The sequence below is a fragment of the Diachasma alloeum genome, unplaced genomic scaffold (genome assembly GCF_001412515.2).
Source record: "Diachasma alloeum isolate Michigan unplaced genomic scaffold, Dall2.0 Dall_scaffold_00288, whole genome shotgun sequence".
In the NCBI taxonomy this organism is placed as follows: Eukaryota; Metazoa; Arthropoda; class Insecta; order Hymenoptera; family Braconidae; genus Diachasma; species Diachasma alloeum.
In genome coordinates this window covers 1,777,541-1,804,773 of record NW_021680427.1, presented here as the reverse complement: position 1 = coordinate 1,804,773, position 27,233 = coordinate 1,777,541, and the positions used below count along the sequence as shown (strand labels likewise).

The 27,233-nt window shown below is 35.2% G+C and overlaps 1 protein-coding gene and 1 long non-coding RNA gene across 2 annotated transcripts in view; one reads left to right on the top strand and one right to left on the bottom strand.

Moving 5' to 3' along the window:
* Positions 1-27,233, bottom strand: part of LOC107038772 — a 469,173-nt gene that overhangs the window by 70,283 nt on the left and 371,657 nt on the right. The window lies entirely within an intron of this gene.
* LOC107038776 lies at positions 20,198-22,610 on the top strand. The gene is made up of 2 exons (XR_001460918.2): positions 20,198-20,365; positions 22,367-22,610. It is a non-coding gene; the product is annotated as an uncharacterized LOC107038776 (long non-coding RNA).

The following is a 27,233-nucleotide window of genomic DNA, read 5'->3' as shown; positions in this document are numbered from 1 at the left end:
GAAGTACAAGGAATTCAAGTGGAATAGAAAGGACAATCGCGGAAGGCACGAATGTCTTGTAGAACCAAGGGTGACGTCACTGAAATATATGAAATACGTCGAAATTGTAAGGGATGAAGTTGTGAGGGCAAAGTCTTCATTGTTCGCTAAATTGTTTCAAAACATTTACAGGAGTACAATATTGGATTATTTGTCAATCACATTTTCTATTCTCGATGAATTGGGATTTTTGCACGGAGAGAAAAATTGCATAAAAATGATCTAGAAAATCCTGGCAAGTTTTGCTGTACGAAAGGTAATCGTGGAACGAAATGTACTTCAATGAAAAAATGCCTGTTTGTGGAGAATATTTTACGATTCCTGTGGTAAAAAAAACATCTACGGATGCGAAAATTATCTTCCTGTACAGTCCCTTCTTATAACAGATCTAGCGTCCCTTTAGAAAATTCTCTCCCTGAATTTCTTATTTCCTGTTGGAAACATTTTTCTCTCATTTCACGATTTTTAAAATTAACAAGAGAATATTTTCTTGTATCAAGTAAACCCTGTTTTGTCGAAAGTAGTTTTTTCTCTCGGTGCAATATTGAGCGATCTTTCACGTTCACTGGGATAATTTTTGGTGGAATGCAGCGTAAATTTTACAGTTTCGCCAGAAATTACGCTCATATTTAGTTTATTTTTCCGGGTCAACGGAGAAAAATTCAAATTAAAAAACTTGAAATTTTTATCAACACGAAGTATACATGAAATTTGTCTCTACTTTGTTACTGAAATATCAGATAACTTCTTAGAATATTAAATGAAATTATAATTTCCCGGTCCATACGAAAACGAAAACTATTGAAAATAACAAAAATTTAGGCCATTATTTTACAAAGTTCTGAATTTATTGAAAATTCTATTGAATTTAATATTCATTTTTCCTAATGAGGTCTAAAATGCCAGCGATCCTTGAAATATCAATAACAGCTCACCATGAAAAACTGAATTTTATTGAATTTTCAAGATGAATGGGAACTCTCATGAATGAAGCGGTCTTAAATTACATTAAACACCGCAACATTGAGAATTCAATTGCAATCGTTACTGGAAATTAAATAAATTTCCAACAGTGTAGGGTAAAAAGTACTGAAAATCGAGTTCGCTCCACGATTACTTAACTTGTTAAATAGTTTTTCTCCAACTTTTTTCTCTGTATGAGCATCAATTAAAATTAGAATAATCCGCCCCGGGACCTTTTGTAGAAAGTCTCCTAGTAAATAAAGTCTACTAAAATTTCTCTATAATAATAGGGAATTTGCATGTTTTTGAATATAGTTTTTAAAATAGTTTAATAATTATTCATTTGCTTTTAAAAATTGCATTTTTTTAACGTTTTAAAAAGGCCTGTGACGTCAACTCACCGAAGGCCGAAATTTTCGTGTGGCGCCGTCAAGCGGTTCAGTACAGCTGCTGAAATCTAGGAAAATACTCTGTACATGTATTGGGCTCTAAAATGTCAGAAAAACCGGATCGAGTGATGAAAGTTCCTTATAAATATTGTTTTGTACCAGGATGTAAAAATACAACCGTGAAAATTATACAACCACGACTTTCGACACTTTGACACAGATTTAAACCCATAAAATCTATCAACGTAGTCACGTCTGTCATTGGTAAATTCCCCGAGCACGCCTTTTGAAAATCATTTTTCAGCGCAAACTTCATTTGTTAGTGCCAATATATTTTTTTTATCCACTTTTAATAGTTGTTTCAAACATAACCCCCTCGATTTGTTTTGGTTGAACGTCTCGCACTTTGAGAGGCTAGAATAACCCAATAGCGCTGCTAGTAGTCACAAGGGAAACTTGATTCCGGTGAGTTGACATCATGACCCTAAAAAAAGTGTTCAAAATTGATGCATTTTTAATCAGTTATTAGAAAATATCCAGACCACCTTTCGGAAAACATTTTACTCTGAAATGGTTTATAGACTACAAAGACTCTATTCAAAAACTCTATTAAAAATATTTGAAAAGTGGACTCTATGTAAGTTCCCTATTGCCTAATTAACGAAAATATCATGTGTGAGTAGATTCGTTCCCCTTTTTTAAAAAATTAAAATTTAATCAAGATGAGTAATTGGAGTAGGAGAAAGTCACCGGATTTTTTAATTTTACGATGGATTAATACCGGATATATAGAATAACCTCAAAATCGAACGAGGTTCGTTAATACGGAGCAGCTGACTCTGGTGTTTAACGCCCATGATGGAAAATCCCACAGGCTCCACGTCAGGTCTTCGTGATAGTCTTTTTTTCCATGGACTAATTGAATTCTCTTCTCTCCCGTCATTTCATTTTTTTTCACAAACCAAAAGCCTCGTCTTTTTATGATTGCGGTGAATCACTCCTGGTATGCATATATGCTGCAGTCAAACCGCAGGGGAAAATCGTACGCGCGATCATTCAATTGCGTTTTTATCCGTATAGGTGGATAATAGACGGTGTATCGAGCCTAGATACGGACGTTTCGTGTTTTCCCAGGGGCACTCTTGGATGTCGTAAAAATGTAGTTCGTATTTCCGATGGGGAAACTATCTCGCGGGATCCAAGTTGATGTCGATGGGAGGAAAATATTTATATTTAGACTTGGACGGAGGTGACGGATGCGTCGGAGTAGTTACGCGATGATCAATGTAATTGCAGTGGGGGCTAAATGAACAGTCTTCATTCAAGAACTTGTTGATCATTTACCCGCATTCAGAAAATGATTTATTTGAATCTAGGAAATAATGAATCAATGAAAATTGATTCAACAGAGTTGAAATTTCTTCTTATTCTGGAGAACCAACGACGGAATTATCTCTGAATTATCTGCTGGTAAGTTTCATATTCTTCATCAATGATAGATATTCAGTAAATTTATTTTGCTGATAATACTGATAAATGCGCAAATTTTTAGATGGAGTGATGGAGACTGCATTCCTCTGTTCAAATCCCTGCCCCTCCTTCCTCATTTCTTTGCAGATTCTAATAATTAACTATTCCATCAATTCATATTTAATAAGAGGCCATTTTTGAGATTTCAATGATTACAGATGTTTGGTAATCACAGAATGTAATCGACGAAATCATTTGTAATCATGTAATCATATTCTGTATTCTTGGTAATCACGGTTATCACATAGGCAATAGTAATCAGTGTAATCAGTCGCGTAATCCTGGGTAATCGATTACATTTTGTAATCGCGGTGTCACGCAATTCGTCTGTGAATAGCCCCTCGCTCTTATATTCTTATACTTACCCGAGTGGAAACTCTGTTCAGGTCTCGATCAGAAACTGATCAAGTCCGATCCGAAATTCTGATCAGGCATGTTACGCCTCCACCTTATGTTTTTCCACTAGGGTAGTTACACTTAGTTTGAAATTTTTTTACAATCGTGCCATATCAAACAGTCTGTAATATTTCCGTTAGAATAAGAAGAAAAAAAGGAGGAAAATAAAACAAATAATAATATTGTAATTGAAATTTGAACTGATTATGTAAAAAACATTATAAATGTATCCAATTCGCCTTCCTGTACCCCCCTCCCTTGCTATCGGGACACCCTTGAAAGCAATACACAATAAAAATAAATAAAATATTCTTACACTTAGTTCCAGGCCTTTATATTTGAGACTGGTCTTCAAATTGAAACATTCGTTCCCCATTCAAGTATAAAATATACGCTAGTCAATTATATTCTACACTCGAATCAAGAATAATATACTGGAATCAAGTGTTAATTATTTCCGTGTATAACAATCAACTAGTTAGATGTAATGTGACTGCTATAAATTTTTTTGTCACAATTTTTTAAATTTCAATTTCACATTTTTTCGAATTTCGAACTGCCACTAATTAGATGGAATGCGATGGTCACATGTGTAATGATATTATCATTTATGCCTTCGCGCCAGAAATAATTTTCAAAAATATCTAATTAAGATGCTAGAATAAGGCAGACGTCTGACAAAAAAATGGTCAAATTCTCAAACAAAATAATTGATTGATTCGAAATTCTCATTCGAATGTCTCAAACATGAATAATTGCTCTGCTTTCAAAAACAACGAAATATTTGGCTCAGGCGGATTATTCATACAAGACGGTGCCTTTTCAGGATACACGGAGAGAAATGAATTGAAAACAATCGACGCTCTCGGCGTCCGTTGGAGTTTTTACGAGGTCAACATAGTAATTTCTGTTACTTACTCAAGTAAAATGTAGGAGACGCAAGAGTATAAACTAAAGTTTTAAATCATAAGAGAAAATAATTAACATAATAAAAATTCATACGATTTGAGTAACTTCTCATTGTTCAATACTAAAAACTGGTAAACAAATAAAGCATTTTCAACATGTTTCCAATCTTTTATCCGTTAAAAATTTCTATATTAAATCGTAAAAAATGATTTTCACATCGCAAACGTTCGTTTCAAATGAATCAAATTTCAGAGTTTTTCCGATATGATTCACGATTACTATGTTCTCATAGTTATTTTTCAATTTCGTATTTTCTCCGTGTACAACGTATCAAATATTTTTTAAAACAATAACATTTGAAACGTGAGATGCTCATTGATGCTAAAGTCTGGTGGAGGATGTAAAATTTGAACAGAACTAACAGTGATGAAAAGTTTTCATTGTTCCATTTTCCTCGTATGAGTAATTCGAACCCCCATTGAAATGTTTTCATTCAAAATTTCATCGAATATAACAGCCATTAAAATTTCAGACAAACTCGCAGCTAAAACTGATGAGGAATCGCTCCCCATAGATCCATTGTCATAATATTTTAAAATATCAGATTTCAGAGAGTTTCCCGATTGTGAAACATTGAAAAAGAATTTCACCAGTGATTTTAATGCATTAGAGCGGATGTAACACGTGAATGTTAACCCCCCAACATTCGCTGAAAGTTTTTATTGTTTTCAACGTCCAAAATTCACTGGTAATCCATGAAACCTAGTGTAAAATAACGTGAGTATAGTGTTTCAACTTCAGAGGAGGAAGGATGTATATCGAGATCATAGTATATAGAGATGGTACCTGAAACTCGAAGCGTGCAGAGAATACTCTTGAAAGTCAATATCAGTATCCGTTTGCTACTGCGGGTCTTGTTGTTCAAAGTATAACCGGATACGTAGGAAGAAACTAATTGGCAGGTTGCATTCGAGAAAGGGGTGCGGGGAAGGCGAAGAGAAATGAAGAGAGGAAAGGAGAACAGACGAGACGAGATTAATATAGAAATATTGCGGGGAAGAAACGAGAAAATAGAAATATTGAATTTCGATGGAAAAATGTTGTCTTTCCGTTTGTTTTAATTTCCTGATTGGGAATTGGAATTTTCCAGTCTACCTGGGAAGCTATTTAGTGTATAGAGAGAAATGTACGGGAATTTTTGTGGAAAAATGATCCATCCAGTAAAATGATTTATTTGAATAAAATAAATAAGATTATTTAAGTAATACGAAATAAAGCTTCTATTCAAATTAAAAAATTTTCACTATTTGAGGTTCTGTTTATTTTGAATAAACAAAAACCAAAATAATAATAAAAAGAAAAATAACAAAGGAAAACAATATAAAAACAAAACTTTTCTTATCAAAACTATACACCTAAAAAAAGAATTACTTGTACTGACTACCTGGCTGGTTCTTTTCAAAAATACCAAATAAACTCAATATAAATTGAGTATAAGAACTCAAAAATGTTTTTCTACCTCTTCTAAAAACCGAATTTCGTAAAAAATTCAAAAATCCAATTAATTCTCGTTTTGTGAGTAACAAAATTGAAAAGAAATTGAAAATAATTTTTCGAAGCCTTTTAAATGTTGATAACAACATAATACATAAAAATCTCAACAAAATTGAAATTTTGTAGGTTGGAAAGCATACACTCTAAAAAAAAGTTACTACTCACTAGTACTGAATTCTACTTGGGAGAAGTTTTCTTGTGAAAAGTTGGGAAACTACTTGTCCCAAGTACTTTTCATGTCCTAGGGTGAAGTACAATATTTGCTAAGCAAGTAGGAAAAGTACTAGGAGGAAGTACTTTTATTACTTCCTGTCAGTATTTTTCTTACTTCTCACAAGTACCTTTGATGCTTGGAGCAAGTAATTTTTCTACTTCTCGCGAGTACTTTTATGACTTGATTCCAGTACTTTTGGTTGGTTATTTTGTTGAGGAATTTCATATCATTAATTATCATTCTCATTATCATTATCATTCTCAGATGACAATTAACAAATTTCATCAAGGGGAGGTTACGATGAGTTTCAAAATCGCGAGATATTGCAGTAAGATTTATTACACATTGATGATCGATTATTTATATATGTTGAAAGACGAAGAATAAGTGGGGAAAAAAACGATTATTTCTTGTTGATTTGCCCCCAAGACCTTGAAAATGAAGAAAAATAGCACAGTGTACTCAATTTTTGACCTACGGACGTATTTTTTCTTCAAAATTTTTAAACAGATGTGTAGAATAACAATTACGAGATAATTTTTTTGAATTCGACTTCTAAATAGGCAATTTTATTCTTTGTCGCATAACGAAATTGCAATTTTTATACAAGATAGCTCAAAAGATTAATACTTCAATTTTTTTTTCAATATAAAATATAACAATTATTTTGAGGATCATTTTACTGGCTATTTCGCATGAATATTACATTTTTTGTTATTAAAAAAAGAACTATTTGGAAATTAAATTTGGAAAAATTAATTGGTAATTGTTATTCTACACATCTTTTGAAAAATTTTGAAAAAAAAATCTCTGTAGCTCGAGAATTTATTACATTGGACTACATTTCAATTTTCAAGCGTTTGAGGGGCAAATGAACAATAAACAATAATTTTATTTGCATTAATTCTTCGTTTTTCAGCGATCTCTAGTGTATGATAAATTTTACTGTAATATTCCGCGAAAATCCATTAGTACTGGATTTGAGTGCTATTACTACTTGTCTCGAGTATTTTTTCTACTTTTGAGAAGTACAGCCCGGTACTCAGTACACGTACTTTCAGTACTGATGATGAGTACAGTTGGTACTTGTCACCAGTGCTAATTGTACTTGGAGCATAAACCTTGTATTCACTCGACTTTCGACTTGAACCAAGTAAAAAAATAACCTTTTCTCCAGAAACCCCTCGGTACTGAATACAAGTAGTTTTCCTACTTATCAGAAGTAATCTTTTTTTAGAGTGTATGAATTCTTAATTTTTGTGATTATTTTTTTTTAGCAAGGAGGGTGAGGTTGAGAAAATGTGGTGAGCCAAAGGGAAAAATGTTTCAAAGAAAAAACCCTTCGATTTGTGAAGTATTTTAAAATACATATTCTTTTCAGTAAAAAAAGGAAAAGTCTTGTTATAAAAAACAAAAAGACAGAAAACAGAATTTTTGTTTTTCGTGTTTTGCATATTTTTTGAATTATCAATACATCTTTATTTGATTCCAATAAATTCTTCATTAATAATGAATGAAGATTTTTCTTAAATTAAGAAAATTACAATTTCAGTGAAAATCATGAGAATTATAATTTGTTCTCTGATTTTCAAGGGAAATTCTCCCAGAAAAAGTTGCAAATTTCCCTGAAAATCAGGATTTTTAGCGGAAAAAAATAAAACTGCGACATCTCCCATCACAAACGAAAGAATTCGTGAAAGAATTTCCCTGGCAATTGCCTATTTCCAACTCCATGGACCTCATGCCGACATCCAAAGTTGTGCGTCATGATAGTAAAGCATAACTATGACAATCAAACTACACCTCATGCTCCGAACCCGCAAACCAAACTTTTGCCTCGAATAGAGAGCGTGCGAGAGAGAGAGGGAGAGAGAAACCTGGGACGAAATTAGTGTATACTATAAACCCGTCGTATCCTCCAATACAGATGAATTCTTGTAATTTCTCGCATATGTATTGTCAAACAAATTGCTGAGTGGAAGGAGGGATGTAATTGGAACGGTCGTATCAGTTGTAGAGAGGTTGCAAGCGCGCCAAGTATTTTCCAATTACCGTCTTGTATGAACAATCTGAGCCCTTGTGTACCCAGAGGTCCAATGTGAATAATCCACAATACCGACAGTGATCGCACGTTTGTGTTGGACTGATTGTTTGGGACCAATACTTTGAGTTACATTCCTCTTGGTGGAGGATTCAAATTCATTTCCTCTTGTGATTGTTGTTAATTTTCTGTGGGTGAGAATGACAGTATTCACTAAAAAATTAATGTCTGGAATTAAGACACTTTGCCCTCTTTTTAAAACGTTTGTGTTCTCAAATGAAAGTCATTTTTATGTTTTATTTTATGTTGAGACATTAAAACAAACATTCAAGACATTCTGGGTGTCTTTTGTTTTAAATTTGTGATATCTCATTTTTTTTCAAACACTTCATTAAACTTTCTTCAATGGTCGACCATGTTGCATGAGAAGAGTCCATCATTTTTCACTGCTAATTTTAATCATGTTGAAAATAACGGTCGTAAAGTATAATTTTAAAGCAGTTAGAAAAATAGGGGTTAGAAATGAAAGCGTTCGAAAAAATACTGATAAAAAGTGTTTTTCCGCAAGTAATACCACGAGAGCTTCAACATTATCGGGTAATTCCCGACAGGTTCATTGCAAACAAACGAAGGATTCAAGTTTTTCAGGTTAAAAGATCACGAGTGCGAAGCACGAGTGATTTTTCCTGAAAAACTTAACGATTTCGTTTGTGGGCAGGGAACCTGGAGGGAATTACACGATTAATTTTGAAGGTCGAGTGGTATTCGCGGGGTTATTTTTCCATCCAAATTTCGGCCAAAAGAATTGCACCAAGAGACGAAATCCTCACACTGAATTCGTCCCAATATTTATCCTGGAGTAACTTCGCAGTCTTATTCCAGATTGCCTTTAGCGAAGTTTCCTTGTAATCCTGTCCATTAAACTTCTTCATGTTGTATGCCCAGTCTTTTAAAATATCCGCCAGTTCCTCTTCAGTGGTGTCTGCCCTCAACACGTAATTTATCTGCTCACAAAAGGCAGAAAACTGATTCCACACCGACGTTCCCGACATTACCGTGTTGATGGGTACATTCCCCTTAACTTTCTCATCGATTTTTTGCAGAGAAATATCTCCAAATCTATTCATTTTGTATAAAAACTCTCGGATTGGCGCAATTAAATTCAATCTGTCAAATTCGATTAACTGGATTGGAAAATCATTCGTTTTTTATATAGGCAACATGAGCAATTATCAGTTGAATTTCGTGTTGACTATACAAAATAACGTCGAATGGTGCGATTATTCTATTGGCTAAAGTTTGGATGAAAAAATAACCCTTCAAATAACATTAGAATGATTTGAATTGAAATCACTTGCAATCGGTGAAATCTCATGACATCATAACATCAGCAACTCATGAGACCCTTTCGAATACGAAAGAAACTTTTTCACATAGAAAAAAAAAGACAAATCAGTGAAAAAACAAGCAATGCGACAGAAACCATTTGACAGATTACATATTACTGCTACGTACTTTTATTTCTCCTATTTTCATTTCTACCAATTTCATTGGTAGTAGGCTTCCGAATGGATCTCAATCTGTCGTTTTAAAAAATGAACACATAAGGATTACCATCAATTCCCTCAATTTTCCTGGACACTCCTTGACTTTCCTGGAAATTTCTATCATTTTCGTGAGTGACAATCCTAACTACAAGCCAAAGTTTCAAAAGGTTTCCCTGAGTTTTACCCATGTCATAATGCGCAAAAGTGAATTCCAACCAAAAAAAATAGAAAAACGTAAATATCTCTAAACTTTTCAATGGGATGGTACACATATTCTGTTAGATTTAAATAAATGACATCGAGACGGACAGTTTGAAAAGAAAAGAAATGAAATCGGACCAGTAGTTTTTGAGATATTGACCGAAAGATTTTCACATACAAAGTTGAACATCTCCGAAACTAATGCTCCGATTCCGTTCATCTACAATCCCAAACTTTGTCATCATAAGACCTAAAATCATACGAAGTTTCAAGTTTCTATCTCAATTATTTTTTGAGTTATCATGCATACAAGCAATTTCAGTGAAAAAACGAGGATAAAACTACATTGCTCGGGGTGGAATGGTCTTTTTTCACTTATTTGTTTCATTGTTACAGTTACAGGAACAATTCTGGACAACCGGACATGAATGCGCACACACACACCTACGCACGGATGAAAAAATTTAATAGAAAAACCTATCGAATTCGTTATAAAATTCTACTGAATTTCTATTGAACTGTTCTACTAGTTTTTGGCCGATTCTATTGAAATTTTCAATAGAAAATATGCAGTAGAAAAGTCAATAGAATTCAATTTTCCTATACAACTTATTCTATTGAGATATTTTCTATAGAATTTCCTCGGCTCAAGTTTTTTCGTTTGATTTTCTTGATGAGAAAAAAGTAAAAATAGAATGAAAGAAACTTTTTCTATCAAACGTTTTCTACTGAACATGTCAATAGAATCAGCCAAAAACCAATAGAAAGTTCGATAGAAATTGAATAGAATTTTCTAACGAATTCGATAGATTTTTCTATTGAATTTTTTCCTGCGTGCACACATACAGATATTTTTTTAAACCTTATTTCTTGCCGTTTCATGACATTTCTAGGCATTTCCACCGAAAGTCAGGAAATCGAAAAAATCATGATTACAAAGCTTCCATTCGGGAGCAAAAACGCGTACTTTTTGTACGACACCCTGAAATCCTCAAAAAGTATCGAAACATCGTGTTACCAACAGAGACACTCTCTGCGGGAGAAGACAAAAAAAAAAACAAAAACATAACATTAACAATCGATATTTTCTGAGGATTTCCCATACGACGTTGGATGTTTCGTCTGCGGTAGAAATAGATATTTCATCGAATGAATGACAAATATATATATATATTTGATTCTCATGACGTCACCTTGATAATCTCGTCCCCTACATTTACCCCCCTTGTAACTCTCATGCTTGAGCCTTCTTGTATTAATATGCTGCATCTTTCCCTCCGGGTTCTATCCCCATACCCTCCTACTCCATTCCCCCTTCTTCGCGAAATAGATGAAATCGAGAATTTGAAATCACTTGAAATCGTTTGAAATCGCGAAATCGCAAAAAATGCCAGCCAATCACATGAAATCAATGATTGCATGAAATCATGAACATCTCCCTGAAATCACGTGAAATCAGTAATCACTGTGCCACCCGATTTCCAAATGAATGACCCCTCGAACATTTGTTAAATTATATTTATTTCTCAATGAATCCCCCACTTGACAAAAAAAAATTTGGTGAAAATTTTGTTTATTCATTTATTCAAATTCAAAGAATCGTTGGACTCGGCCAAAATTTTCGAGGTTGCATCATAAAAGNGATGAGAAAAAAGTAAAAATAGAATGAAAGAAACTTTTTCTATCAAACGTTTTCTACTGAACATGTCAATAGAATCAGCCAAAAACCAATAGAAAGTTCGATAGAAATTGAATAGAATTTTCTAACGAATTCGATAGATTTTTCTATTGAATTTTTTCCTGCGTGCACACATACAGATATTTTTTTAAACCTTATTTCTTGCCGTTTCATGACATTTCTAGGCATTTCCACCGAAAGTCAGGAAATCGAAAAAATCATGATTACAAAGCTTCCATTCGGGAGCAAAAACGCGTACTTTTTGTACGACACCCTGAAATCCTCAAAAAGTATCGAAACATCGTGTTACCAACAGAGACACTCTCTGCGGGAGAAGACAAAAAAAAAAACAAAAACATAACATTAACAATCGATATTTTCTGAGGATTTCCCATACGACGTTGGATGTTTCGTCTGCGGTAGAAATAGATATTTCATCGAATGAATGACAAATATATATATATATTTGATTCTCATGACGTCACCTTGATAATCTCGTCCCCTACATTTACCCCCCTTGTAACTCTCATGCTTGAGCCTTCTTGTATTAATATGCTGCATCTTTCCCTCCGGGTTCTATCCCCATACCCTCCTACTCCATTCCCCCTTCTTCGCGAAATAGATGAAATCGAGAATTTGAAATCACTTGAAATCGTTTGAAATCGCGAAATCGCAAAAAATGCCAGCCAATCACATGAAATCAATGATTGCATGAAATCATGAACATCTCCCTGAAATCACGTGAAATCAGTAATCACTGTGCCACCCGATTTCCAAATGAATGACCCCTCGAACATTTGTTAAATTATATTTATTTCTCAATGAATCCCCCACTTGACAAAAAAAAATTTGGTGAAAATTTTGTTTATTCATTTATTCAAATTCAAAGAATCGTTGGACTCGGCCAAAATTTTCGAGGTTGCATCATAAAAGGTGGCGAAATGTAGTGTTTTTACGTTCGCCCGAAAAGAAATTCATTACCAGGATAACTCAGATGAAATAAACCAAATTCGTTTCGTTTTTCACTATAACCCCCCTCCACTGCCAACATCGTAATTTTGAAAGTTATATTCTTTTCGCATATCGATCCACCCCACAATTAATACATGTATCCTAACGGTCCCGGTGACCTACAGAATTTGCATGGACCTTCTTTAAATGTCTGAACAAAACACATCCAACGGCACTTTAAAAAAATGCCAACGTACTTCGAAACACGTGAACTAGGAAGAGGAAGCAACCATTCTGTTGTAACATGAAGAGAAAAAATAAATAAAATTGCACGATCAAGACAGCTGCGTCTTTCAGTTGCTCGCGTATCACCGTATGCGTCCTTTGAAAAACAGCGAAGCTTGTTCAGGGATTGGTCAAAGAGACTGTGATTCCTTTCCGGAAATTCCAAAAAATCCACGTCCATTGGTCGAGGATAGTTGAAAGAGATTCCTGACTTGCTGGGGGTCTCTCTGGGGGTCTTGTTTTTTCTTCTTACTCTGAATGAGACTGGTATCAGCAGTCTGACAGGTTTGACTGTGAGAATAGCCAGTACCTGTGCGAGGGTAAAGACGCCGGGTAAAAATCAAAATTGTGGCGGGAACCGGTCCGGCGATCCCCTGCGAAGAGAACGACTGACGACTGTTGCATGTGGCGCTAAATATTCAGAAGTGAATCGACCGCACATTTCTCAGCCTACAGAAGGGAATTACTTGGCAGAGGTATGTCCAGAGATGTTGACAGCGTCGGAGGACGACTTTTTATATTTTAATTTTAACGAGATCGAAGGCGACTGACAATGATGACTGACATTGATGAATTTTATGTGATTCATTGCGTTTGTTATTTAAGTTGTTTGGAATCAATATGTTCTTTTACGTATGCGAATTTCTATAGTATTACTAAGGCGAAATTCGTGGGAAGCGATGAAAACTTCTATTGAACAAACGTGATTTTTTTTTATTGCAAATGAATGGAAATTTCCATTGAGAGTCAATGAGATACGGCGAAGGCAGGAAAACTTGCATTAGAAAGCGAAGGATTTCCATAGATATCCATCGAAAGTTCTATTAAAAGTCCTTGAACAATTCGCCGAAATCCATAAAAACTTCAATTGAGAATCAATACATACTTCGGTGGAAATCACCAACACCAATAACATCATCAGCGCCATCAGCGACATCAACATTATCAATAAAATCAGTATTATCATCATCATGTGTACGATTTCTCTTTCAGGCATTTAGGAATAAATGTGTGACATCTCCTTTTTATATAAGAAAATACTCTCGAAACATAATTTTAGATTTATCAATGAAGAATAATCTGGAGGATTACGTTTTATCTCTTTTAGTTTTCATTATGAGGACGGCGCTATGCAGTCCTTTTTCAGGCGTAAAAATAAATTCCACGGAAAAAAAAATTGAATTGAGTATATTTTATACTTCAATGGAGGGTGGGTGTTTCTAGGTTTCAGAACAAAGTTACTCATTTTCAGAAACTCGTGGTTCTAGATGCACTCTGTTTTTACGCCATGAACCTGTTTATCCAATTTCAGGAAGACAATTGTCGAAATTGAGTCCCGAAAATCTACTTATTCTGTGCCAGAAATGTTATTAATCGTAGTTTGGTCACCACACGCGACCGTGTGACTTTGGTCATCTCCGCGGGGATTCCCCGCCGCGTTATTTAGGCTACAGCGTTGCCGAATTCACTCTACATTGCCCGGGTGCGTTCAGCGAGTTTCCGGCAACGTCGCGTCACGTGGAATTTCGTTTAACATGGGAACAAATAATGCTGTTGGGAGTAATTTGTTCTCTTCATGAATGTCAAGAATTAGGTAATAAAATGCAAGCTTCTAGACGGGGGTATGGGTCAATCCAATTCATTTCGTAACAAAATTTGACTCGGGGCTGAGAATATTCAAGTACTTTAGCGAGTTTTTCTCCAGTGAAATACTTTTCTACGTTTGCAGTCGAATATCAGAGCTTTCATTGAAGCCCTATTTAATACTAAGTTCCCGAAAATTTTAAAATGATTTTATTATTTTAACTTTGCAGGTCTGAATTTAAATCTCGATATTGAACCGTTGGAAAACATTTCAAAAATCTTTAAAAAAAATGAGCCTTTACTTTTTCTGGAAGATTGATGAAATCATTAGAAAAATGCAATTTTTGGAAATTATGAGTGTTTTCTATAAATAATTTATAAACAATCAATTTTCTATCATAAAAATCATTTTTTCGGAATGGTAACAAATTTATTCACATTTAAAATTTTACCAGAAATCGATTTCATGCCCAAAAGAATAAGGTATCCGAAAGTTTAAACAATTTCAATTATTAATTTGTAAACATCGAATTTTTAAAAATATAATAATTCTGTGGAAAACGTAATTTGAATGACGTTAAATATTCACGATTTTTTTAAAATTTTCTCACGCAATTTAATTGGCAATATTGGTGGTTCAAAATGGAATACCGGAGTATTCAATCCCTCACAGCGGAGATATTAGGACTCAATTTTTTCTTACCGTGCATTGTAAGATATCCGCCACTTCCAGTTTTTTGTATTAAATCACATTTCACTCTACTATTACCTTTCGAACAGGAAAATTCAAAGACTTTCCAAATAATTTATTCTCACCTTTTTCTCCATGTAAAACTCACACGGGAAAAATACAGACTATTATTCAATTCCCCGAATACCACATAACGATAAGCATACGAGGAATTTTTTATCAACTCGTGTATTCATTATATTTTGCCTTAGGCTCCATTAGCGAACATTCACGTGAACCTATGAATATTGAAAAGACATTATTCCATTCGATACGTCGAATTCCCGATATTTCCTAATGTTCCTGCATCACGAAATGAAACTAGAGGATTGAGATTATTCTCAGCCCGGAGGGTGTAATAACGTTTTTTTAAGGTACAAGAATGACTTGAATTATTCTGCGATAACGACGAGTCAGTCCCTCCCCTAATGGCATGACAATACGAAAACAAAAGCGTAAACGACGGAATTGTGAGTATTCCTCGCAGTCTTACCATTCCGCGGAAAATGGCACGTCATGAAATTGCCAAGCGGCAAGGGGGAAATGAGCATATAGGTATCAGTAACGGTGAAAGCAACAGATGTGAACGGTTGTGAGCAGTTTACACGATGAAACAATCATAGAATGTATGGAAAGAGGCTAGACATTACGACAACGAGAATTCCTAATGCAATCTTCTTTTACCAATTTTCACCGTCAAGGATATCCGTTAGCCGTATCCGCGGTTTTTTTGCTTTTCTCATACATTTCAGCGGAACACGAAAACAAGGAGGAAATTGCTCTTGTTTTCATGTGGTACACTCTAAAAAAAAGTTACTACTCACTAGTACTGAATTCTACTTGGGAGAAGTTTTCTTGTGAAAAGTTGGGAAACTACTTGTCCCAAGTACTTTTCATGTCCTAGGGTGAAGTACAATATTTGCTAAGCAAGTAGGAAAAGTACTAGGAGGAAGTACTTTTATTACTTCCTGTCAGTATTTTTCTTACTTCTCACAAGTACCTTTGATGCTTGGAGCAAGTAATTTTTCTACTTCTCGCGAGTACTTTTATGACTTGATTCCAGTACTTTTGGTTGGTTATTTTGTTGAGGAATTTCATATCATTAATTATCATTCTCATTATCATTATCATTCTCAGATGACAATTAACAAATTTCATCAAGGGGAGGTTACGATGAGTTTCAAAATCGCGAGATATTGCAGTAAGATTTATTACACATTGATGATCGATTATTTATATATGTTGAAAGACGAAGAATAAGTGGGGAAAAAAACGATTATTTCTTGTTGATTTGCCCCCAAGACCTTGAAAATGAAGAAAAATAGCACAGTGTACTCAATTTTTGACCTACGGACGTATTTTTTCTTCAAAATTTTTAAACAGATGTGTAGAATAACAATTACGAGATAATTTTTTTGAATTCGACTTCTAAATAGGCAATTTTATTCTTTGTCGCATAACGAAATTGCAATTTTTATACAAGATAGCTCAAAAGATTAATACTTCAATTTTTTTTTCAATATAAAATATAACAATTATTTTGAGGATCATTTTACTGGCTATTTCGCATGAATATTACATTTTTTGTTATTAAAAAAAGGACTATTTGGAAATTAAATTTGGAAAAATTAATTGGTAATTGTTATTCTACACATCTTTTGAAAAATTTTGAAAAAAAAATCTCTGTAGCTCGAGAATTTATTACATTGGACTATATTTCAATTTTCAAACGTTTGAGGGGCAAATGAACAATAAACAATAATTTTATTTGCATTAATTCTTCGTTTTTCAGCGATCTCTAGTGTATGATAAATTTTACTGTAATATTCCGCGAAAATCCATTAGTACTGGATTTGAGTGCTATTACTACTTGTCTCGAGTATTTTTTCTACTTTTGAGAAGTACAGCTCGGTACTCAGTACACGTACTTTTAGTACTGATGATGAGTACAGTTGNTTGGAGCATAAAACTTGTATTCAGTCGATTTTCGACTTGAACCAAGTAAAAAAATTACCTTTTCTCCAGAAACCCCTCGGTACTGAATACAAGAAGTTTTCCTACTTATCAGAAGTACAGTGGACTCTGGTTAGAGGCATATTGTTTAGTGTCGAACTTCCCCTCAATTTTTTTTTCTCGCCGCTCGAGCGTTTCCCCCACTCTGCCACCACACAAGNCTATAGTGTATGATAAATTTTACTGTAATATTCCGCGAAAATCCATTAGTACTGGATTTGAGTGCTATTACTACTTGTCTGGAGTATTTTTTCTACTTTTGAGAAGTACAGCTTGGTACTCAGTACACGTACTTTTAGTACTGATGATGAACAGTTGGTACTTGTCACCAGTACTAATTGTACTTGGAGCATAAAACTTGTATTCAGTCGATTTTCGACTTGAACCAAGTAAAAAAATTACCTTTTCTCCAGAAACCCCTCGGTACTGAATACAAGTAGTTTTCCTACTTATCAGAAGTACAGTGGACTCTGGTTAGAGGCATATTGTTTAGTGTCGAACTTCCCCTCAATTTTTTTTTCTCGCCGCTCGAGCGTTTCCCCCACTCTGCCACCACACAAGCCGGAGAGTAAACACATTTTCATTTTATCGTTCGTAGTTCTCGGAAGTCGGGCTCGGCGTGAGCGCGTAGTGGGGGCAGGGAAATAGAGTCGAATTCTCCGAATTCGCTTCCCCTATCCCGCAAAACAGTCGACTCTAACCAGAGTCCACTAATCTTTTTTTAGAGTGTATAGGCAATGAAAAAGTGATTGAGTAATGGAAAAACAATCGATATTTATTTCATTGAGCCCAGCTGTCTTTCCTTTAGAAAACTGTTCCAACTTTCCTTCTGATTCGGTGATTGAATTTTTGTCGACAAATTTTCAAGAGATAGCGCACTTCTAGAAAACATCCATCAAGTGATAATTTCAATTGAAATTTCAAGGAATTGAATTTTACTATTGAATGAAAATTCATCATTTTATTAACTACTTTTAGATGAGTTATCCCACGGAAATTAAGGGGGGACACTACCCAAATTTGAAAGTTCTGCAAAAAAAAATGGCCTCCTTGAGATTTTTTTTTTGGCGCAATAATAATCAGATGTTTGGGTCCAAAAATGACGGAGCGACTGAGGAAAACTGTATTTCAGGTATTGAGGAACGGAAAACTTCATCGGAATTTTCTCAAAAGACAAATATTTAAAAAAAATATATATAAAATATATATAAATATAAATATAAATAAATATAATATAAATATAAATATGAAGTCATATTGTTTGGGCACGTGCCCCTGCCACAATGAGGCGATAAAACCACAAGAAGAAATCATGTTGCTATATTTCAATTCTCAGAACATAAAATAAATCAACATATCAAAATATAAGAAAAAAACGAAACGTTAAAGTAGATTTTGAAAAGTTTTAACAATTCTCATTATTTAATTATAAGAGAAAAAAAAAGAAAATAAAAGAAATTGCTTGCGCACACTTTCATTGACAAATTTGATGATCGAATTGCCAAATCTATCGGGCGTTAGATAGCCTGATATCGTACGACGTAATCCGAATTATTCTTCATCATTATTGCGAGGGACTTCATAACAATCATCATGAATCGTTCCCCGGCGAACCTGTTACGGCGTGAAGTGCCAAAGCGGATTGTGGTAAAAACGTCTGAATGTTCTGAATAACCGCATTGTTGTAACAATTCATCAAGCATGACGGAATAATGAGAAGCTCACCAACTTCTCCACACCACCGTTTTTTCTCTTCTTTTTGAGGATAACTGATAAGACTGCTTTTCTCGTTGTGGTCCTTTCTTGACCGCGATTGTGAAAATTAAGGGGAATAATCTTATGACATTTCAAATTTAAAAATTTATTTCGATACTTCTGGCGCCTCCGAGGGTTTCATTGACATTAAAGCGGCCAATTAACTCGGAATCAACATTCGATTGGTGAAAAAATCGATTTTGGCGAAAGTTGACTTTCCTCGGGGAAAAATCCAAGATCTGAACTTTGGCCGCGGGTAAAAAAAAAATTGTATTCTGACATTTCTGGCGCCTCTGAGTTTCATTGGCATTAAAGGGGTCAATAAATTCGAAACCAACTCACTTGGCGAAAAAATTTGATTTTGGCGAAAGTCGACTTTCCCCCGGTAAAAATCCAAGATCTGACACTTTGGCCCCGGGGTGAAAAAAAAAAATTTATTTCGACCTTTTCCCCACCTCCAAGGGTATCATTGGCATCAGAATCACCACTAGATGCAGAATCGACCCTCACTTGGCGGAAAAATTCAATTTTGGCGAAAGTCGACTTTCCCTCGGCAAAATTCCAAGATCTGACACTTTGGCTCCGGGTGAGAATAGTATATTTCTAACCTAGGGAGGGAAAATAAAGGATCCTCAGCCGCCAGTGCAATCAGCCGAGCCGAAGGCGAGGTTGGTAAGCACGCGGCTGAGGGTCCTTTATTTTACTTCCCGTGGTTAGAACGCGATTTTCCGTCTCGGCGTAGGCGCAAAGTCAGAGTTCCCTCCCGCGAAGCGGGAGGGAAATGTAACTTTGCGCCCGCCGGGACGGAAAACGAATTTTTTATTTCGACATTTCTGGCGCCTCCGAGAGTTTCACTGGGATTAGAGAGGTCAATAAATACAGAATCAACGTTCACTATTTTTTATTTGAACGCCGCATGCAAACGGAGAGATAAGGGTGGCTAAAATATATTCTGCAACCCTCTCTCCTTGTTGGGTACAAATTTCAACCCTCCGCATACATGCCTTCCCCCTCCACCCCCTCGTGAAATCCCAAGGTCTAGGTAGCATCGAACAGGACTTCCCAGGGCCGAAAAGAACTGAGGATTCGAAAGATCTCCGGAAAACTACGTCGCAGAACTGATTAGGACGTACCAGGTCTAGGTCTAAAGAGATCTTGAAAAGACCTGTGCCCGTCCAATCAGAACCAAATCCTCGACTCAGGAGAGTATTCCATTTTATTACGATCAAAATAATAACTAAATGTTGTTTACAACTTTCGGTAACTCTCACTATTCGAATATGAAACGAGGGGAACGAGTTGATAACGAATCGTTATCAACAATAAGTGGTCATGCAAACTTGTCAGGTTCGCGTGAGGTATAGAACCTTGGTCAAATTACCGCACTTTTATCTCTATAGCTGCATTTTTATGGAATCGTCAAAGCATTTTGTCGTAGACCCTCGACAAAGTGATTCATACTTTCCTTCGCCGACGCAATATTACGTTCTTCTCCATCACCATGGTCAGCTGCAAGTTGAAAATTTTCCTGGCTCTTTCTATATTCGCGATGATCTACATTGCAGTGTCTAATGCAACCATCTACGGTAAGTTATATCTTCTCAGTACAAATAAAGTTTATAATATGATTATTTGAAGAACAATTAATAACTATCAATGATTGATGTGTCGAGGCAATAATCGATTGTAATCCCACGAGACCTTAAAAATGGTCGGATATTTCATGAGAGCTTCCTTGCAAACGAATGAACACTGAGAGAAAAAATTAGTTCTGCCGAGATCTTTTGTCGTGTTGAATCAATTTTGTTGTAGACAATAAAGTTTTCATCAAAACATGATTATTTCCGTAGCTTCATTACTTTCTGCTAGTACTTTTAGTAATTTTGACAAGTATCAACTTGTACGGGTGAAAAGTAATTTTTTAACTTCGTACTTTTATGACTTAATTTCAGTACTTTCAATTGATTACTTCATTGAGAAAAGCGAATATTATCGACAGATAAAATGAGCTTTCTGGCGCATTTTTGTGAATAGAAGTATTCAGGAGAAGATATTTTGTAGGAAAAAATCAGTAGATTGTGTAATTCACGTTCTTGAAATCGCAATTCACGTTATTCTGGCCGTAATTTACGATCTCAAAAGCGTAATTTGCCCGTTTGAAAAAATCGTAAATTACGTTTTTGAATACGTTAATTACCACTTCAAAACCGTATTTTACCTTCAGATTTTTCTGTGTTCACTTGTGCTCCAACATTTGGATCTTCATTTCTGATCTTGAATGAATTTCTGACAAAAAATTATGAGTACTATTGCTACTTATATTGAGTTCTGTTGGTACTTTTGAAAACAACCAGCCAGGTACTCAGTACAAGTACTATTTTACTTGTCCCGAGTAACAAAAGTAGTTGTGACAAGTACAGAAGTACTTTTCACCAGTTCTTTTGTGACTTCGAGAAGTAAAAAATCTGCCTTTTCCCCAAAAACCCCTGATAGTGGGTAGAAGTACTTCTTCTACTGATTATTTTTTCCAATCGGATTTCGACCAATCAGAGCGCAGTATTTGAGGCTACCCGACAGTTTCATTATTTCGGATATTTCCTCCTAGCTTTTGAATATTTCCCAGTAGTTCTTAATTTTTTTACCGGAATATTTCGCAATAGCTCTTCATTTTTTCAGCTCATTTCATATAGAATCTTATATTTGACAGTCTATGGAAATCGGGTTATTCTATTAATATAATTTGTTCAAATCTTCCCCAATTCACCTTCTGATTTTGTCCACTGCACTCTGCTTGGCCAAAATCCAATTGGGAAAAATAATCCGCCAAATACCCCTCGAGATTCAAAATTAATCGAGTATTTCCTTCAAGCTCCCCTGCAAACAAACCATCGTGCCAAGTTTTGCAGAAAAATCCCTCGCGCAATCGCTCGGGATTTTTTAACCTGCAAAACTTGACACCTTCATTTATTTGCAACGAAGCTATCAGGAAATACCCGATAATTTTGAAGCTCTTGGGGTATTACTACTGATTGAAATTAATTTTTTTTGAGTGATAATCAAATGTTGGGCGATATCATATTTGCGATTTTTTCACTGGGTCGCACTCGCTTCAACGCCACACAGAAAAAAATTTATTCCTTCCAAGAAAATGTTATTGGTGATATCTTTTTCATGCTCTTAGTAGAAGAAAATAGCTCTTTTGGAACGTATTTCTCCAGGCCAGTCATTTCCAGGTGCTCCGAAATCAGTTCCAAGCGCGAGAATTATGGTGATCTATAAGAATATTCTTCTGCATATGACCTCGAAGAAACTCCAATAATAATTATTAACATTTGGAATTATTCCAATTTTCTTTACCTGAGAAAATCGCTAATTTGTAAAATCTGGAAGATATCGGAGAACATTTTGTCAAGGTCATATGTAGCATAATAATCAGATTGTTCAATATCACTCTAATTTTTGAGGATAGACTTGGACTCTCTGAAAATGACTGTCCTGGAAAAATTCGTTTTGAAAAAATATTATCTTCTGACGAGAATATCAATCCTTGGCAGGAATAATTTTTCACCATTTACCATTATTTTCAGGTTGTACACCGGAAAAGGGGTGTTCGGTGGAGGGCTGCCGGAAGGCATATCCAAATGACTACAACGGGGAGCCCCCCAAGTGTGCCAAAGCAGGAAGACACGATGTGTGTGATTGCCCTTCTATCTACGATGATTAATAGTTTCGGTATCACATTAATTCACAGAATTCGAGTCTTGTAATCGTCCACTGTTTACCGATCGACCCTGGCAATAAAGAATGATTGAATAATGAAAAGAATCGATATTCAGTTATTTTATTTATTTCATACTGTTTTGGTAAATGGTACCAATTATACAGGGGGGTATGATATGAAAATAAACTTGCTTACGTAGTCGCAAAAATCAAAAGCAATTAATAATCAAAAGCAGTAAATAGTGAGTCAATTGGTACAGTCTAAAAAAAAGTTACTACTCACTAGTACTGAATTCTACTTGGGAGAAGTTTTCTTGTGAAAAGTTGGGAAACTACTTGTCCCAAGTACTTTTCATGTCCTAGGGTGAAGTACAATATTTACTAAGCAAGTAGGAAAAGTACTAGGAGGAAGTACTTTTATTACTTCCTGTCAGTATTTTTCTTACTTCTCACAAGTACCTTTGATGCTTGGAGCAAGTAATTTTTCTACTTCTCGCGAGTACTTTTATGACTTGATTCCAGTACTTTTGGTTGGTTATTTTGTTGAGGAATTTCATATCATTAATTATCATTCTCATTATCATTATCATTCTCAGATGACAATTAACAAATTTCATCAAGGGGAGGTTACGATGAGTTTCAAAATCGCGAGATATTGCAGTAAGATTTATTACACATTGATGATCGATTATTTATATATGTTGAAAGACGAAGAATAAGTGGGGAAAAAAACGATTATTTCTTGTTGATTTGCCCCCAAGACCTTGAAAATGAAGAAAAATAGCACAGTGTACTCAATTTTTGACCTACGGACGTATTTTTTCTTCAAAATTTTTAAACAGATGTGTAGAATAACAATTACGAGATAATTTTTTTGAATTCGACTTCTAAATAGGCAATTTTATTCTTTGTCGCATAACGAAATTGCAATTTTTATACAAGATAGCTCAAAAGATTAATACTTCAATTTTTTTTTCAATATAAAATATAACAATTATTTTGAGGATCATTTTACTGGCTATTTCGCATGAATATTACATTTTTTGTTATTAAAAAAAGGACTATTTGGAAATTAAATTTGGAAAAATTAATTGGTAATTGTTATTCTACACATCTTTTGAAAAATTTTGAAAAAAAAATCTCTGTAGCTCGAGAATTTATTACATTGGACTACATTTCAATTTTCAAGCGTTTGAGGGGCAAATGAACAATAAACAATAATTTTATTTGCATTAATTCTTCGTTTTTCAGCGATCTCTAGTGTATGATAAATTTTACTGTAATATTCCGCGAAAATCCATTAGTACTGGATTTGAGTGCTATTACTACTTGTCTCGAGTATTTTTTCTACTTTTGAGAAGTACAGCTCGGTACTCAGTACACGTACTTTTAGTACTGATGATGAGTACAGTTGGTACTTGTCACCAGTACCAATTGTACTTGGAGCATAAAACTTGTATTCAGTCGATTTTCGACTTGAACCAAGTAAAAAAATTACCTTTTCTCCAGAAACCCCTCGGTACTGAATACAAGTAGTTTTCCTACTTATCAGAAGTAATCTTTTTTTAGAGTGTATAGTTATTATTGCTAATAAATTAGCAATATGCTTCCGAATGGTTATTTTGCACATCATTTTCTTCTATGGTCTACAATCCATTGCTTACTTTATGTTATTAAATTCAATGAGATTTATTTTTAAACAATTGTGTCAGATTTTCAACTTAGCTGAATGTTAGCATAATCATGATTCTTATTGTTCCTTTATTTCATACTAGGGGGCTGCGCTACCAGATCGCTCCACTCGCCAACTACCATCTGATCCCCATAATCCCTACTCTGACCCTTGTGGCCCTTAATCGGACCCTGGTGACCCTTAATCTGACTTATCTGACATTTAATCTAACCCTCGTGACCCTTATGACCCTGATTCTGATCCTCTTGACCGTTATTTTGAGCCTCGTGACTCTTATTCTGAGCCTTATTGCCCTTAATCTCACCCTCATGACCTTGAATCAGCCCCTCAACTTGACCCTGACCTTGTACCTTGATTCTGACCTTCGTGACCCTTACTTTGACTTTCGTGACCCTCATTATTCCCCTCGTGACCTTTAATCTGACCCTCGTGACCCTTATTCTGACCCTGATGACTTTTATTCTGAACCCCATGAACATTATTTTGAGCCTTGAGACCCTTAATTTTGGAATCTGAATTTCGAGTACGAAATTTTCATCACCAGAAGTCGATTTGGATTTTTATAATATAAAGAGACAACCGATTGTTGTTTTACAGTACTATAGTACCGCAAATATATCTCACTCCCCTCACGCCTTTGTTGCTTCACAGGTTAGCATTCTCGTCATAACTACGTGGCATTTATCTCAGGAGCTACATTTCCTATTCACATGTTGGTGTTTATATTTTCATTCAACTGTTTTATAGGTATTGAAATTGTTTTTTTATCGGCCTTTCATTTCACAGGTTTGTCGTCTACATAAGCCACGTTGAAATCATCATAACATTTTTGGAAAAAGTTAAAATTTTAAACATTATTAAATGAATTAAGTTTAATTAACGTTGGTGGATGGAGCTCAACAATACCTACATTTGAGAATAATAAATGAATCAATTCCACCGACTGATTACCGAACAATTGCATATTCGGATTGTATGGATCATAAAGAGCGAGATTTTCTAGATAATTTTTCTCGAAATTCTCTCTCCGTATGAGAGCTTCAATTTAATTAAACTTCATTTCATTCCAGGTCTCCGGATATTTTGCAATTATTTAATTATTCAAAACAATCACAATTCATTGATTTATCAATTAAATTACGAATTTCCAATTATGAAATTCCTTTACATTTCAGTGGAGTTGTCATTTGGCAAATAATGAAAATTCTCAAAAAATGTATCGGAAATGACAAAGAAATTTCCCATAGGGCAGTGAAATTCCCACTTAATCTCCTCAGAATCAATAACAATTCATTTTTCACTTTTATTAGATTCCCGCCGCAATTATGAAAGTTAACTCACTTGGAAAAGTCCCCGGTGTCACAAGCATTGAAAAGTTTAACGCGAATAAGCCGCAGATTATTTATTATCGTTGCCAACTACTTTAGTCTATTCGAGAGAGGCTGTAAAAAAAATGGGTAAAAAGAAAGTTGAAGACGGAAGGAAAAACTTTTCCACCAAAGTTTTCCCGCAGTTCCGTCTTTTCCCCCGAAAGATAACGAGAAGGCCATACATATTCATGAGGTCCATCGATCGTCCTTCCCACACACTTTACCCCCTACCCCCTATGCCCCCGCCCCTCGCTATCCCCCCATCCTCTATTTTTCTTTCCCCTCCTTGTCCCAATGTTTTTTTTTCCCTCGTAATTCTACGTTTTAAACTTTCACAATCATTAATTGCTGGTCATTTATAGCAGTACTGCGCCCGAAACCAGCAAGTTATATCCCAAGTCTCTTAGCGAGAGTTTCCTAGAGCACAGAGCCTCTCTCATTATATACGCAAACCTGAAGATCTCATACATATTAATGAGAAATCGATCGATTTTACCCGTGCGGGGGTTTTCGGCTGGTGAGCTTCTAGTCCTCTTAGTCTATTTACAGACATTGCCATGTTCTCAATATCGGCGCACGAAGCGCTCTATCTCCCTCTTTTACTCTATATACGCGGAGGGCACCTATGTATATACATTTGCGACACCGCAGGTGGTTATTATGCCATTAACTTAATGAAGTTACACGATGAACGAGGAGGGGCAGATATAGACCTCAACTTGAAAACTCATGACCATCTACTCAATTTTCTCTCGATACAATGTCCGTGTGAATTTATGATAAATTTGGGTTATGTTGGGGCTTACTGCTGTGGGATAATTCAATCTGTTGAAAAATTAATTGATATTGGTTGACAATGTTGATGAATGCTGATAAATTGACGAGGGCCATTTTTGGAAAGGGGAGAGAGGGGAATTGATAATTCGTACGGAGGAAACGATCAAAGCACTGATAATGTGGCTAAGGATCAGTGTATGAAACAAGTGGATAATATTTTTTATAAATGAGTATAGGTATTGTTGCTAATAAATTAGCAATTTGTTTTCGAATGGGTTCTCATTTTTATTCCGCATGGAAACTTTGTAATCGGTCGATATTTCGATTCTGTAATTTTGCCTGGAGATAACTTAGAATGTCATGAAACGTCGAGATGTGCATTTTCACTTCAAAAGTCATCTCAAGTATGGACTTTCCGTCTTTCTGGCACTAAAAAATTAGCACTTTACTTTAATTTTCATAGAAAAACTTGAAATTCCATCATCTTTTTCCCCTTAAATCGAATTCAAAGTCTTTTTTCGAAAAATTCAACCAAATGTTGTTAACATTATCCCTGTTTTTCAATTGAAATCAACCAATGATATTGAATCAATTGTGATGTGTGAAAAAGGGTGAATAAAAGACATGATTCAGTGATGACGTTTGAGCTTAGAATAACTGTAATGTAATTCTAAAATAAAAGTCCTAGGCATCCCGAGTCGAGGATTTGGTTCTGATTGGACGTACACAGGTCTTTCAAGATCTCTCCAGACCTAGATGGACCTGGTAAGTCCTAATCAGTTCTGCGACGTACTTTTCCAGAGACCTTTCGAATCCTCAGTTCTTTTCGGTCCTGAGAAGTCCTCCTCGATGCTACCGAGAACGCGTGATTTTACGAGCGGGTGAAGGGGAAGG